The sequence below is a fragment of the Crinia signifera genome, chromosome 11 (assembly GCF_055691185.1).
Source record: "Crinia signifera chromosome 11, ASM5569118v1, whole genome shotgun sequence".
In the NCBI taxonomy this organism is placed as follows: Eukaryota; Metazoa; Chordata; class Amphibia; order Anura; family Myobatrachidae; genus Crinia; species Crinia signifera.
In genome coordinates, this window is record NC_139227.1 from 75,698,065 (window position 1) to 75,714,034 (window position 15,970).

General features: G+C 50.8%; 1 protein-coding gene across 5 annotated transcripts in view; it reads right to left on the bottom strand.

The window, feature by feature from the left end:
- The window catches only part of LOC146045901 (uncharacterized), a 162,632-nt gene that overhangs the window by 35,435 nt on the left and 111,227 nt on the right, over window positions 1-15,970 (bottom strand). Inside the window, exon 1 of one of the 5 annotated variants that reach the window (XR_014465671.1) lies at window positions 14,800-15,673. The exons of 3 other annotated variants lie outside the window; for them this stretch is intronic. The gene's annotated coding sequence lies outside the window, so the exon portion shown is untranslated. Of the gene's footprint in view, window positions 1-8,370; window positions 11,000-14,799; window positions 15,674-15,970 lie in introns of those variants that run through there. One more of the 5 variants, XR_014465670.1, reaches the window with a different exon arrangement.

Here is a 15,970-nt window from a genome sequence, read left to right on the forward strand (position 1 = left end):
TGGTGAAGAGCCCTTCCCATTCTAACACCCCCCTCATGCCAGCCACCTGTACCCCCTAATGTTACCAGCCTGTGCCTCCTCCTCACCTACTCTCCTCAGCAGCACACTCCTATCCCCGGGCTCCAGGATGCGTGTCCTCTACCTACTAATATTACCAGGCTGTGCCTCCTCCTCACCTACTCCCCTCAGCAGCAGGCTCCTCTCCCTGGGCTCCGGCCTGCATGTCCTCTACCCACTAATATTACCAGCCTGTACCTCCTCCACACCTACTCCCCTCAGCAGCACACTCCTATCCCCGGGCTCCGGCCTGCGTGTCCTCTACCCACTAATATTACTAGCCTGTGCCTCCTCCTCACCTACTCCCTCAGCAGCACTCTCCTATCCCCGGGCTCCGGCCTGCGTGTCCTCTACCCAATAATATTACCAGCCTGTGCCTCCTCCTCCCCTACTCCCTCAGCAGCAGGCTCCTCTCCCCGGGCTCTGGCCTGCGTGTCCTCTACCCAATAATGTTACCAGCCTGTGCCTCCTCCTCACCTACTCCCCTCAGCAGCAGGCTCCTCTCCCCGGGCTCCACCCTATGTGTCCTCTACCCCCTAATATTACCAGCCTGTGCCTCCTCCTTACCTACTCCCCTCAGCAGCAGGGTCCTCTCCCCGGGCTCCGCCCTACGTGTCCTCTACCCACTAATATTACCAGCCTGTACCTCCTCCTCACCTACTCCCCTCAGCAGCACACTCCTATCCCCGGGCTCGAGGATGCGTGTCCTCTACCCACTAATATTACCAGCCTGTACCTCCTCCTCACCTACTCCCCTCAGCAGCAGGCTCCTCTCCCTGGGCTCTGGCCTGCATGTCCTCTACCCACTAATATTACCAGCCTGTACCTCCTCCTCACCTACTCCCCTCAGCAGCACACTCCTATCCCTGGGCTCCGGCCTGCGTGTCCTCTACCCACTAATATTACCAGCCTGTGCCTCCTCCTCACCTACTCCCTCAGCAGCAGGCTCCTCTCCCTGGGCTCCGGCCTGCGTGTCCTCTACCCAATAATATTACCAGCCTGTGCCTCCTCCTCACCTACTCCCTCAGCAGCAGGCTCCTCTCCCCGGGCTCTGGCTTGCGTGTCCTCTACCCAATAATGTTACCAGCCTGTGCCTCCTTCTCATCTACTCCCCTCAGCAGCAGGCTCCTCTCCCCAGGCTCTGGCCTGCGTGTCCTCTACCCAATAATGTTACCATCCTGTGCCTCCTCCTCACCTACTCCACTCAGCAGCAGGCTCCTCTCCCCGGGCTCCGCCCTAAGTGTCCTCTACCCCCTAATGTTACCAGCCTGTGCCTCCTCCTCTCCTACTCCCTCAGCAGCACGCTCCTCTCCCCGTCTCCGCCCTGCATGTCCTCTACCCCCTAATGTTACCAGCATGTGCCTCCTTCTCACCCACTCCCCTCAGCAGCTGGCTCCTTTCCCCGTCTCTGCCCTGCATGTCCTCTACCCCTTAATATTACCAGCCTGTGCCTCCTCCTCACCCACTCCCCTCAGCAGCTGGCTCCTCTCCCTGGGCTCTAGCCATATATTTACATATAGGCATTATATGTTACTCACAGACTCTACAGCAGGGGTGTCCAAACTTTTTGCGACGAGGGCCAGATTGGTGAAGTGTAAATGTGTGGGGGCCGACCAACCAGCCTGACATTCTTAATGTCCATCAGTGCCTCCATTCATTGTATGTCCCCCAGCCTTCCCCTGCTCCCCCTTCTCTGAATGGCCATCACTGCCTCCATTCACTGTATGTCCCCCAGCCTGACCCTCCTTCACTGTATGTCCCCCAATCTGCCCCCTCCCTTCTCTGTATGTTTCCCAGCCCCTTGTATGTGCCAGAGGAAGGAGAGGCAAAGCAGGAACTGCAAGGACAGGAGATGCTTGGGCTCCCGCTGCCGCCCTCCTCCACTCTGCATGGTACGGGAGCAAGCTTCCCCCTTGCTGCCCCTCTCCCCAAACACAGCTGTCACTGTGATTGTGGAGTAGGGTGATATACGATTGCAGCAGCAGGGATAGGATGCCAAACACATCTGACTGTGGCAGCCAGCACCTCCTCACTGCAGCAGAAAACAAGATAAAGGCGCACTCGCTGGGGCCCCACCATTAGTGTCCTGTGCTGTGCTTCCCACATATTATGCTCTGCCCGCTTCCAGCTGGAGGCTGCGGGCCACTTGAAATGACAACACGGGCCGCAATTGGCCCCCGGGCCTGACTTTGGACATGCCTGCTCTACAGTATCTCCAGGGCTTCCGAGTCCAAATACTGTCTCACTCATGATGGGCAATGTTATGCCGACTCATGTAAGCTGGGCAGCTAGAGAGTGAGCAGGTTTTCAAGCCACAGACTGGATCTTCTGCAGACATCATGTGGAAATTTACACATCTAATAATACCACAAAAATGTGTGTAAAATGGGGCAGATGTATTATGCCTGGTGAAGAGCCCTTCCCATTCTAACACCCCCCTCATGCCAGCCACCTGTACCCCCTAATGTTACCAGCCTGTGCCTTCTCCTCACCTACTCCCCTCAGCAGCACACTCCTATCCCCGGGCTCCAGCCTGCGTGTCCTCTACCCACTAATATTACCAGGCTGTGCCTCCTCACCTACTCCCCTCAGCAGCAGGCTCCTCTCCCTGGGCTCCAGCCTGCATGTCCTCTACCCACTAATATTACCAGCCTGTACCTCCTCCTCACCTACTCCCCTCAGCAGCACACTCCTATCCCCGGGCTCCGGCCTGCGTGTCCTCTACCCACTAATATTACCAGCCTGTGCCTCCTCCTCACCTACTTCCTCAGCAGCAGGCTCCTCTCCCTGGGCTCCGGCCTGCGTGTCCTCTACCCAATAATATTACCAGCCTGTGCCTCCTCCTCACCTACTCCCTCAGCAGCAGGCTCCTCTCCCCAGACTCTGGCCTGCGTGTCCTCTACCCAATAATGTTACCAGCCTGTGCCTCCTCCTCACCTACTCCCCTCAGCAGCAGGCTCCTCTCCCCAGGCTCCGCCCTACGTGTCCTCTACCCCCTAATATTACCAGCCTGTACTTCCTCCTCACCTACTCCCCTCAGCAGCACACTCCTATCCCCGGGCTCCGGGATGCGTGTCCTCTACCCACTAATATTAGCAGGCTGTGCCTCCTCCTCACCTACTCCCCTCAGCAGCAGGCTCCTCTCCCTGGGCTCCGGCCTGCATGTCGTCTACCCACTAATATTACCAGCTTGTACCTCCTCCTCACCTACTCCCCTCAGCAGCACACTGCTATCCCCGGGCTCAGGCCTGCGTGTCCTCTACCCACTAATATTACCAGCCTGTGCCTCCTCCTCACCTACTCCCTCAGCAGCAGGCTCCTCTCCCTGGGCTCCGGCCTGCGTGTCCTCTACCCAATAATATTACCAGCCTGTGCCTCCTCCTCACCTACTCCCTCAGCAGCAGGCTCCTCTCCCCGGGCTCTGGCCTGCGTGTCCTCTATCCAATAATGTTACCAGCCTGTGCCTCCTCCTCATCTACTCCCCTCAGCAGCAGGCTCCTCTCTCCGGGCTCCGCCCTACGTGTCCTCTACCCCCTAATATTACCAGCCTGTGCCTCCTCCTCACCTACTCCCTCAGCAGCACGAGGGGACGCGGATTACTTCACATATATTCCGCGTCCCCTCACGGGGCTTGCTGCGCTCGCCACGCTTCGTGCTCGGTGGCTCGCTGTGCTCGCCACACTATATAAAGTCAACTCCATGCCGATGTGGATAGTGGGGGTATGAAAAGGTCGAAGGACGCGTACCGCCGCCCCTTGCGGGCTCGCTGCGCTCACACGCTTCGGGTTGGTGTTGATAGTGGTCTGGCTGTGGACCTTGTGGACACATTCACAACACCAATATCATTCATCTGACACAGTAATGACAACAGGAGTTAACGAATAACTGTATTAATTTATAGAAGAAAATGATTATATATGAACAATAAAGACAATGATTACATACAAAGACAATTATCAAATAGAACAATAAATATAATTCAAAAATAACAATAAGAAAGATAACGATGAAATCTAACAATTATTATAATTAAAAATCATCAAGAGTCAATTTCATTTAGCGAGCAGAGTTAATGCTTGTAACTTGCGTGGGAACGGGGTGTCACCTGCTAGGCATTTCCGCCATACGAATTACTGCATATAGCTGTCCAGGTTCTGCCGAGCTGTGCCCCTCTGGTGCTTGTTACGCCATTTAGCGCATCCCCACAGTCGCTCTATATTTTGAGTGTGCGCTCCACTCTGCAGGTCTATAAAGTTATATTTGTGGTTCACGCGCGCGTGAACGTATACAGCCCGCTCCAGTGCTTCTGTGCTGTACGCAAGCCAGCAGTCATTGAAAATGCTCGTGCCGGGCTCTATATTGTCACAGATTGCCACCATAAGTGTGGAAGCATCCCATTGCGGGACAGGCATCATGAAGCATTGACCCGTTTCTCTACAGACTCCGCCGAACACCCACTGCTGTGGGAGCACTCGGCCCACATTAGCCTGTCGTCGAACAAAAAGAGTTTCATCAATTTCAACGATCATACCTGGGCCCCCAATGCGGCGCTGCGGCTGTGCCAACAAGTCCAGCTCACATGCCTCCCGCATTAAGGCGTTGTACATGACTGCTGTCTTATTCGACATATTGAGGTGACGGTCGCAGAAGTCGATAGAAGTCAGCTCCTCACCAGCAGAAGATGAAGCGAACTAAGTTCACCAAAGAAAGTCGGCGTCCTGGGAAGAAAAGGGCTGCCCTCAGACTCTCCTTCTTCCCGCAGCTCTTTATGTAACAACGCCATTTGTACTCCTTAATGGACAGCCGCATGGGATGTCCATTTGCGCAGGTGGCTGTCACCGGCAGAAGAGAATGGTCCTGCAGAAAACGGACAGCTTCCTCTTCGGTCTGCGCCAGACTGAACAGACTCACCGATACTGATAAAGATGCAGCCATGGAAATCACAGCCAACGTAATCCAATGGAACGTAATGCAAAGTAATCGGATCAAAATCACAGCAAAATCACCTCACGACACCTCACGAAAACACCAGCTCAGCAACACACTTCTTCTCTCCTCACAAAATCCCCTCAGAGTGAAATTCTGCAAGATGTGCCAGAGGGCGGGATTACGAATGGGCGGGATGTGTTAAATCGCATCGCATGCCATACAAAGACATACAATGGCATACAATGCAATGCGATTTGTACTTCATTAGCACCTCCCGATCATTTCAAGGGAAAATCAGGTGCCATCGCATCGCATGCCTTAATTAGTGGCATGCGATGCGATATATCGTGCGCCCAGAAAATACACAAGTACCCATTATTCTGGTACCCCAATCTGGCCAAACAAGGGAAGCATAATTCTGGTACATCAATCTAGACAAACAAGGGAAGCATTATTCTGGTACCTCAATCTAGACAAACAAGGGAAGCATTATTCTTGTACCCCAATCAGGGCAAACAAGGGAAGCATTATTCTTGTACCCCAATCAGGGCAAAAAAGGGAAGCATTATTCTGGTACCCCAATCTGGGCAAACAAGGGAAGCATTATTCTGGTACCCCAATCAGGGCAAACAAGGGAAGTATTATTCTTGTACCCCAATCAGGGCAAACAAGGGAAGCATTATTCTTGTACCCCAATCAGGGCAAAAAAGGGAAGCATTATTCTTGTACCCCAATCAGGGCAAAAAAGGGAAGCATTATTCTGGTACCCCAATCTGGGAAAACAAGGGAAGCATTATTCTGGTACCCCAAAAAGGGCAAACAAGGGAAGCATTATTCTGGTACCCCAATCAGGGCAAACAAGGGAAGTATTATTCTGATACCCCAATCAGGGCAAACAAGGGAAGTATTATTCTGATACCCCAATCAGGGCAAACAAGAGAAGCTTTATTCTTGTACCCTAATCTGGGCAAACAAGAGAAGCTTTATTCTTGTACCCTAATCTGGGCAAACAAGAGAAGCATTATTTTGGTACCCCAATCAGGGCAAACAAGGGAAGCATTATTCTGGTACCCCAATCTGGGCAAACAAGGGAAGCATTATTCTGGTACCCCAATCTGGGCAAACAAGGGAAGCATTATTCTTGTACTCTCAGTTGGCCGAGCAGCTACTGTACTTAGAGGAAGGGAGTAAATTCCTGTGTACTGAAAAAGAAAGGAAAATAAAGTAGCGTTAAATACCACTGAGGATTTAAATTGAATTGACATTTCATAATACACATAAACAAAAAATTTACAATAAATGAATAAATACCGTACATAAAACAAATAAAAGCACAGGCACCTATGACAAATACTGTGGGCTGGATAGTTCATTGGGGATCCGTTCCTATATATACCGCCTATATATACCGCCACCGTCCACATATAGTAAGCACAGTCTCCAATAAATCTCTCTGTGGATGAGTAAGGTATATTTACCATAAATGTCCACCTGTGGAATTAATCCGACATGGAATGCATAGCAGCAGTATACTACTTAACTGTGATAGCAAGTGAGGAGTCTCACTGGAGTATCTGCGGCTGTGGAAAGTTCCCAAAGATTGGCCTCTGGTCCGGATCCAGTATAAAGTACAGTAGTGCATAGGTTGGAGTGGTAGATGCCACTCTTGGGAGACAGTACAAAGAAGGGCAACTAGAATGGTACATGGCCTACATCACAAAACGTACCAGGAAAGACTAAAAGATCTTAATATGTATACTTTAGAGCAGAGAAGGGAAAGGGGGGACATGATAGAAACTTTCACATATATCAAGGGTTTTAACAAGGTACAGGTGGGAGACATTCTTCACAGGAAGAGGAGCAGCAGAACACGAGGACATGCACTGACACTAGAGGGAGGAAGGTACAGGTGGGAGACATTCTTCACAGGAAGAGGAGCAGCAGAACACAAGGACATGCACTGAAACTAGAGGGAGGAAGATTCAGGGGAAATTTGAGGAAGAATTACTTCACAGAAAGAGTAGTGGATAAGTGGAATAGCCTCCCATCAGAGGTGGTAGAGGCAAATACAGTAATACAATTTAAACATGCTTGGGATAGGCATATTGATATCCTTACAAAGCAATAAGGATCAAATATGGTTTGAGGTAATGTTTAAAAAAGGGGCAGACATAGGGGCCGTACACACCAGGACGATTTGGCATAAAAACCTCCGATTTCGATGGGTCGTACGAGCGTTTGCTATGAATTGGTGCAAAATCGTTTGTTTTAAGCCCACAATTCCGATCCGATGAGCATACCCGCCGGTCGTAGGTCGGATTGAAGATCCTACCTACTGCAGTAAAGATCTGTCAATCCGACCTCAGATTGGGGGCTGATTGTATGCAGATTGTGAGATGATCGTGTGCACTTGCCTCGTCAGACCGTCGTCAGATCCGGCTTGTTTATACTCATTTCCAGGAGCAGTGGCATGTGAGAACGAGCCTGACGGCTCAGCAGCCACTGCTTGGTCCAGCATGACCTAGCTCTTCTACGCTGGGCCCTCAGCTGCCTCACCCTGAGCACAGCATAGGAAAGCAGAAAATCTTGCTGGTAAGAATCCATCACTGCAGACTGCATAATGGACACAGGAAAAGCACACTTTGTAATGCCAGGCAAAAACAAAGCAGAGCAAACAGCTATGTACAGCGTTCAGCAGGTATACACCAAGCCTCACTAGTCACAAAGCACAAATGCACAGATCTAAAATGGCTGCTGTTATTTGTCCCCCACAACTAGTCCTGCCCATTATTTACATTTAAAAAACGACAGTCACTGTGCACACACGATGCACCAAAACGACAGTCGGACGACCATCGCAAACGACTCGCGATCGTTTGACGATCGTAAGTAAAAAAATACACCATCTTATGCAAATCGTGAGTCTGGGCCCGGGGTAGCGCTCCCGAAAAGTTCACAGCAAATCAGTTCACGATCGACGCACAATCGTGATTGTTCTGGTGTGTACGAGGCCTAAGTGGGCCAAGTGGTTCTTATCTGCCGTCACATTCTATGTTTCTGTGATGGGCTCTCAGCTCCTATCGCATTTCACTGTACAACTGGATATGTATATTCCATGCAGTATACGCCAAACATGTTCCTATCAGAGGCCACACTGTGAGTAACAAGCCTCTACTAACGGCGGTATATAAAGGAACGGATCCCCACTGAACTATCCAGCCCATAATATTTGCCATAGGCGCCTGTGGTTTAATTTGTGTTTTTACTTTTTTTTATGTGTATTATTAAATGTCAATTTAATTTTATTCCTCATCGGTATTTAGCGCTACTTTATTGTTGTTCCTGTCCTTGTACCTAGTATACTGAGGATCTACTCCCACTCACCACTTCAATGATGTCCCTTGCATCAAGGTTCAGGCTGCAGCTTGCCAATGTAGAGAGCTGACAGTCAAACTGGGATCTTCCAGATGTCATTCGGAAAAGGACCACTCCATGAGCGTACCAAACCACACCAGCGTCGTACTGTTAGTGGAATTGCATCTGTCAGAATGAGGGAAACAGCATGGGATGTCCATTTGCGCAGGTGGCTGTCACCGGCAGAAGAGAATGGTCCTACAGAAAACGGACAGCTTCCTCTTCGGTCTGCGCCAGACTGAACAGACTCACCGATACTGATAAAGATGCAGCCATGGAAATCACAGCCAACGTAATCCAATGGAACGTAATGCAAAGTAATCGGATCAAAATCACAGCAAAATCACCTCACGACACCTCACGAAAACACCAGCTCAGCAACACACTTCTTCTCTCCTCACAAAATCCCCTCAGAGTGAAATTCTGCAAGATGTGCCAGAGGGCGGGATTATGAATGGGCGGGATGTGTTAAATCGCATCGCATGCCATACAAAGACATACAATGGCATACAATGCAATGCGATTTGTACTTCATTAGCACCTCCCGATCATTTCAAGGGAAAATCAGGTGCCATCGCATCGCATGCCTTAATTAGTGGCATGCGATGCGATATATCGTGCGCCCAGAAAATACACAAGTACCCATTATTCTGGTACCCCAATCTGGCCAAACAAGGGAAGCATAATTCTGGTACATCAATCTAGACAAACAAGGGAAGCATTATTCTGGTACCTCAATCTAGACAAACAAGGGAAGCATTATTCTTGTACCCCAATCAGGGCAAACAAGGGAAGCATTATTCTTGTACCCCAATCAGGGCAAAAAAGGGAAGCATAAGTAGCCCATGACTTAATTAACCTTTATTTAACCATAATTACAAAAACCTCTACTTAAAATAATTTGAGACTGACGCAAATAAATCACGCAGACAAAATAAAGACTCAGACACCAGAATTACGTTTAAAAAGGTCAAAGGAATTATTTATTGAAGACCTTGTTAAGCTAAACTAGAATTTTAAATTTGGAATTTTGGGATCTTAAAGATCAAGTCCCTAACGTTAAACTAAAAGATGGAGGATGGCAAAAATTCTTAGTCGCTACCACACGCCAGCCCAGTCAACTTGAAACATGTGACTTAAACTTAAGGAGGGGTTCACCACCGCCTCCTAACTGGCACAACCTGCATCGTGAGGATCTCACCACCCCCTAACCTGGCAGAGCAAAAAATGGGCGGTCCCGCAGGGGAACGCCCCTTGTCCACCCGCATGGCGAGGACCACTCGCCGTCCTACGAAAGGGGTGGTGTCCCACGATGACCGCTTATGCCCCCCTTTGACCGCTGGCTGGTAGCGACTTTCCGCCATTTTGGCTGAAAAGCCACCACAAAAAATGCTTAAAAAAGACCAAGCGTACCAGCACTCTGAGGAATAACCATCCCACCGCTGGGTACTAAAATAGGGAGGGCGGGAGGGCTTCCAAAGGTAAGAAGGTGGAGGTCACATGGTCCCTAGAGCTTAAGTAGTGCTAAAATGTACCCTCCCCCTTAACTCCTGATAGGCTAACTACTTCTGCCCACCTTATCACTAGGCAGAAAAACCTAGCAGAGTTTTTTCACTGCCTGAACTTTTGCTGACCCTAAGTCAGGGCTCTTATCATGCTTCAAGCTTAAACAGCCTTCAGCTCCATTAAGTAGCCCATGACTTAATTAACCTTTATTTAACCATAATTACAAAAACCTCTACTTAAAATAATTTGAGACTGACGCAAATAAATCACGCAGACAAAATAAAGACTCAGACACCAGAATTACGTTTAAAAAGGTCAAAGGAATTATTTATTGAAGACCTTGTTAAGCTAAACTAGAATTTTAAATTTGGAATTTTGGGATCTTAAAGATCAAGTCCCTAACGTTAAACTAAAAGATGGAGGATGGCAAAAATTCTTAGTCGCTACCACACGCCAGCCCAGTCAACTTGAAACATGTGACTTAAACTTAAGGAGGGGTTCACCACCGCCTCCTAACTGGCACAACCTGCATCGTGAGGATCTCACCACCCCCTAACCTGGCAGAGCAAAAAATGGGCGGTCCCGCAGGGGAACGCCCCTTGTCCACCCGCATGGCGAGGACCACTCGCCGTCCTACGAAAGGGGTGGTGTCCCACGATGACCGCTTATGCCCCCCTTTGACCGCTGGCTGGTAGCGACTTTCCGCCACAACAAAGGTTGCCTTAAGGCAACCTCCACCGCCATCCCCATTATAAAACCCGAAAGGCCATTAACCCACCTACTCATGCCCAAACTCTAAAAATATCCTCCAGGAAGATGCAATTTCCCGCAGGGGAAAGATGCACCCCATCCTCACGATAAAACCTCACACTGTCCAAGACCAGTGAAGGATGTTTGACGACAATTCCCCCCATGGCTCTCACAAAAACTCCTATTGCGGAGTTCACCTTCTTGCGAGCCTTTTCAATGGCGGAGATCCTAACTGCACCCCGCCAATGAAACCTGGGAATTATCTCCGACCACACCACCTTAACATTAGGCCAGTGTGCCCTCAACGCTACCAGATCCGACTTGATACTTAGAATCAAGTCAATCCCTTTGGTAATCCCCAGGTCATTACCACCGAGATGAATGACTAGCCACTCAGGCCTGCCCCAGTTCCTCTCATGCCTCATGAGCACTTTCAGGAACTCGACCCAACGCAGACCCCGGACTCCTATCCACCTGACCTGCCTATCGCCAAGATAATCATGTGACCTTCTCGCCATTGGATGCCTACCGGCCCAATAAATAAAAGAATGGCCGATGAGCCATATTTGTCCTGATGAATCCGTTGAAACTGAAAAAATAAGGAGATTCCCTAACATCAGTATCTTATTCTTAAAAAAAAACACAACTTGATACATAATCAACCCATGTGAAGGAGAAAACTTAAAAAACCTCCCGTGGACCAGTTTTGCCAATTGAATTAAGGCCCCCGTGGAGGAAAAAGTAAAAGCAACCTTCACACCATCGATTCCGGAACGCTGCCGTTCCAAAACCGACAGTAAACTTCGTTTTAGGGTTGGCGCAACAGGCGCATCTACAACTTATCTAAACGAACATAAGACTTGTATGCATTCGACTTCCACCGGCCTAGCGCCCGGATCTCACTTACCGACGATCCGGACGCCGCCGCCTGTGTAGCCGACCCAATCCGAAAGGAATGGGTCCCATACTCCTGGGGCCTTAGTCCCAGCACCTCTAAACATTGCTTTAAAACTGCAGCAAACTGAAATTTTGACAGTGAACTCCCATCTGCATGCAACAAAAACTGCCCCTGAATCCCCGCAGGGCGGATTCCTAAATATGCTTGCGCCAAGCTGAACGGGCAGATATCCTTAACGCTTTGCGCCTGCAATGTGACCCAGCGCCCCTTTCCCAGTTGATCTGTTTTGGACTTGACCAACCTGCATAAAACGCTGCCACTAGCCATTCGGACGTTGCCCACCAACAGACCTGCCTCTTTGCCCGCTTTGTTCTTAGCCACTAATTCGCTTACTCTAAATGCCCCGAAAAATGCAAACACAAAAGCGGTCCTGAACAGGAGCACCTCAAAAGGAGATTCCCCCACACCCTCTAATACCTTAACCAGATCCTTCAGCAGTGCCAAATCAATGGGACGCCTCGCGTCCTTTGGCGCCGGGTTGGCCCTGGCCCACCCTTTCATGGCCTTGGCCAACACAAAGGACCGAGTGGGGTCTTCCTGACCTCGCAGCCTAGAATGAAAGGCTATGCCCGCAAGGGCAATAGACATGGCCCCTTTAGCCCTACCCGCTTCGTAGTGCTCCCACACAAAAACACCCAACCTGTCTTCCATGGACTCACCTTCCCGACCATACCTACCCAGGAAGGCCTGCCAATCCTTCCATGCTGCATCATATGCCCTTTGTGTGGAAGGAGCCAGAGCGTTTCTGGCCAGCCCCACTAACCCGGTTCGATGATCTGCCAGACATAAGGCGGGCATGTCAAACCTACTGGAGACGCCCCGGGTACCAATTCCCGGAACCTCTCCCATTGGAAACGGGACAATGCATCCGCAATGTTATTATCTATGCCCGGCACATGGCTGGCAGAGAAATTAATATTAAAACGTAAACACTGCAATACTAGATGCCTGAGCAGCCGCAAGGTGAACGGGCATGAACTCCTCTGATTATTAATCGCGTGCACTACCCCCATGTTGTCGCACCTAAAAACCACCTGCCTATCAGCCAAATCGCGGGCCCACAATACCAGAGACACCACAATAGGAAACAATTCCAATAACAACAGGTTCCTGGTAAAGCCCCTATCCACCCAGGACTTTGGCCAGCCCGAAACACACCACTCCAACCTGAAAAAAGCTCCAAACCCACAACTGCCTGACGCATCCGTAAATAACTGCAACGCACTGTTGTAGCAAGGAGGTGCAGGCCACAACACTACCCTGTTGAAAGAAACCAAAAACGAGGACCAAACCTTCAAATCCTCCCTGATTTCCCTGGAAAGGTAAACCGAATGATGGAGCCGTGCAACACCAGCTGTTGCCCGTTCCAATTTGCGACAAAAAACACGCCCCATGGGTATGATCCTGCACGCAAAGTTGAAAGAACCCAATAACGACTGTACCTGTTTTAACCGCACTTTCCGCTTACCCAGGCAGTCCTCAATGAGACCCAACAGCTTCTGAACCTTGTCCACCGGGAGACGGCAGCATCCCGCCTGCGAATCAATTTCGATTCCCAGATAACTGAGGCAATGGGTTGGACCCTCTGTTTTCCCTTCCGCTATGGGAACCCCTAACGCTCCAAAAACCCTCTCAGTAACCCCCAATAACTTCTCGCAAACTTTGCTCCCACCCCGACCCACAAAAAGGAAATCATCAAGGTAGTGAGCAATACCCTGATGCCCTGAAACCGACTGAATGCACCAGTGCAAAAAACAACTAAACCTTTCAAAATACGCACAAGAAACCGAGCACCCCATAGGTAGACATCTATCCACAAAAAACTCGCCACCTAACTTGAAACCAAGGAACCGCAAGGAATCCGGGTGTATTGGTAACAACCTAAAAGCAGCTTCGACATCCACCTTTGCTAACAATGCGTTGCGGCCACAGCCTCTCACTAGCTGCAAGGCCTCCTCGAATAACTGGTACCTAACCCTACACAGCTCTTCCGGTATGGCATCGTTAACCGACCCACCGTGGGGGTGAGATAGGTGTTGGATCAACCTAAACTTTCCCGGGGTGCTCTTGGGTACAACACCCACCGGGGAAATGCACAAACCCTGTATTGGCGGTACCGCATATGGACCGCACATACGCCCTAACGCTATTTCCGCATCCACTTTCTGGCGGACAATGAGAGGAAAATCCCTGGCCGATTTTAAGTTCCTGACCGCAACAACATGTACTGAACCCTCAATAGGCAAATGAAAACCCCAACGAAAACCATTCAACAAAAAACTGGCAGCCTCACGATCCGGGTAGTTCCTAAGCCACCGGTCTAACTCAGCCACCACTATAGGCGAGGGGGCCTTACTTGTGACCTCCAGCGGCTTCACTGGCATCACCTGCCCTACCCGATGGGGCTGCGGTGCAATCCTTTGCTGGGTGACTGGACCCGCAAACTCTGCAGGAGTGGCGAAAACGACAATTCGCCCCCCTGTTGCACTTCCCCTCATTATAAGCGAAACACTTGCCTTTGCCCGCTACCTTGGGGGACTGAGCTGGCGCCGCTGCCACCTTTTTCCCCGTGACTTCACCCAAAGGCCTTGTCTGCTGAGTGACCTCCAGCCAGACCTCCACATCTTTGAACCCCATAGGCAACACCGCGTTACCATCCTGTTTTCGACGAAACTTTTCGTCATACTCCCGCCAGGAATACCCCTTTGTTTTCAAGTACATCTCGTGTACCAAAAACAAATATTTTATAAGATTGGGGTATTCCCCCACCCTGGTCTCTGCATAACAGGCTGCAAAAACTAAAAACCCCTTGAGCCACTGGTGAAAATTTCTAAAGGCATTTTCTCCTATTCCGTCTGCCTTTTTTGCCTTCTCAAAAGCCTGCTTCATGTCATCCGTCAGAGTAAAAATATCAACGTACTTCCCCTTTCTAATCTTTTCCCTCATCCTCTTCCGGATGCCCCTGGTGACCGCTGTGTTCGCGCAGTGAACCATCTCGGTGAACAGGGGTGGCTCCGCAGGAGGAGGAGCAGCGCTTGCCCCCAAAGGCTTGTCCTTTGTGGTAACCTTAGCAACCTGGCGCGCAATCATCCTGGCTAACTTACGCGGGCGCCGAGGGGAATCCGACCCCACACTACTGGTGTCACTATCTGTAGAATCACAAGATGTATGAACCGCACACTCACCCGTGCCTGATGTCCCTGGAGCTTCGTCAGCCGCAACGGCCGACCCGGAAACTGCTGCAGACGTTTCAGGGGCTGTCCTTGGCTCTGTTCGGACTTCCCGACTTCTCCTCCTGGCTGCCAATGTCGTCCCTGCACCAACACTCGCCTGTGAAGACACTAAAAGAGACAGGGGGGGGGGGAAGAAACAACACTGCCCCCTTCGGCCACCACGGAAGCCGAAGCCTCCACCATGGCCGGAGGGACAACTTCAAAAGCACTTGAAAGCGGGAACCGCTGCTGATGCGCAGGCCTGATCTGGTTACCATTTCCCCCTGATGTTTGGGGAAACCCCCCCACCCCCCCCGCTCCCGGGGGAAACCCGTAACCCTGCCCCATCTGCGGCTGCCAGAAACCTGCATAACTTGACCCTTGCTCCCAAACACTGCCCGCTGAACTAGGTGAACTGTACCCCTGTGAAACCATAGACCCCCACATAGGCTGGGCCATAGACCCCGAATGATACCCCGCTCTCTGCTGAAAACCATAACCCGCGGGAAAAACAGGCCTAAAGGGGCCCCCCTGGGGAAACCCCCCTTGACCACTACCCCCCATGTGGGACTGAAAATATGGGGAGCTATGCGGGGCCCACTGTCCCTGCCAACCCAACATGGGGGAAACCTGAGGCATTGGGAGGGAATGAGGCCCCTGCCAGGTTGCTGTTGACATAATCCCACCCCCTGAAGAAAATCCCGGGTAAACACTTGCTGCAGGTCCCTGCATCTGCCCTGATGTGACCACAGAACTACTGGGATAAAAAACATTTCCTCCCATCCCTACCCCTGCAGGTGGCGCTGTTGCACCACACCTCTGCCCCACCATGGCATTGTAGCCACCAAACCCCAACCCTGGCTCACCAAAAATCCCCTGGTTAACCCCAGCATTGGGGAGACCCAAAACACCTGTCCCCATCCCCACTCTATATTGGGGTCTGAGGCTACTCAGCCCCCCTGTCGCAGGACCCGCATTTATGCTACTTGCAGGCACATAATCACCCCTAGGGAATCCCTCTGTACTTGTCCCCGCGTGAGCTGCCTGATCGCTCACAACCCCCCCACTATTCCTGCCCCCCCCAGCAGCCTCACTCCCCACAGTCATCCTGTTGTCCTGCCCGCTAGCGTTGCTCCCCGCAAGG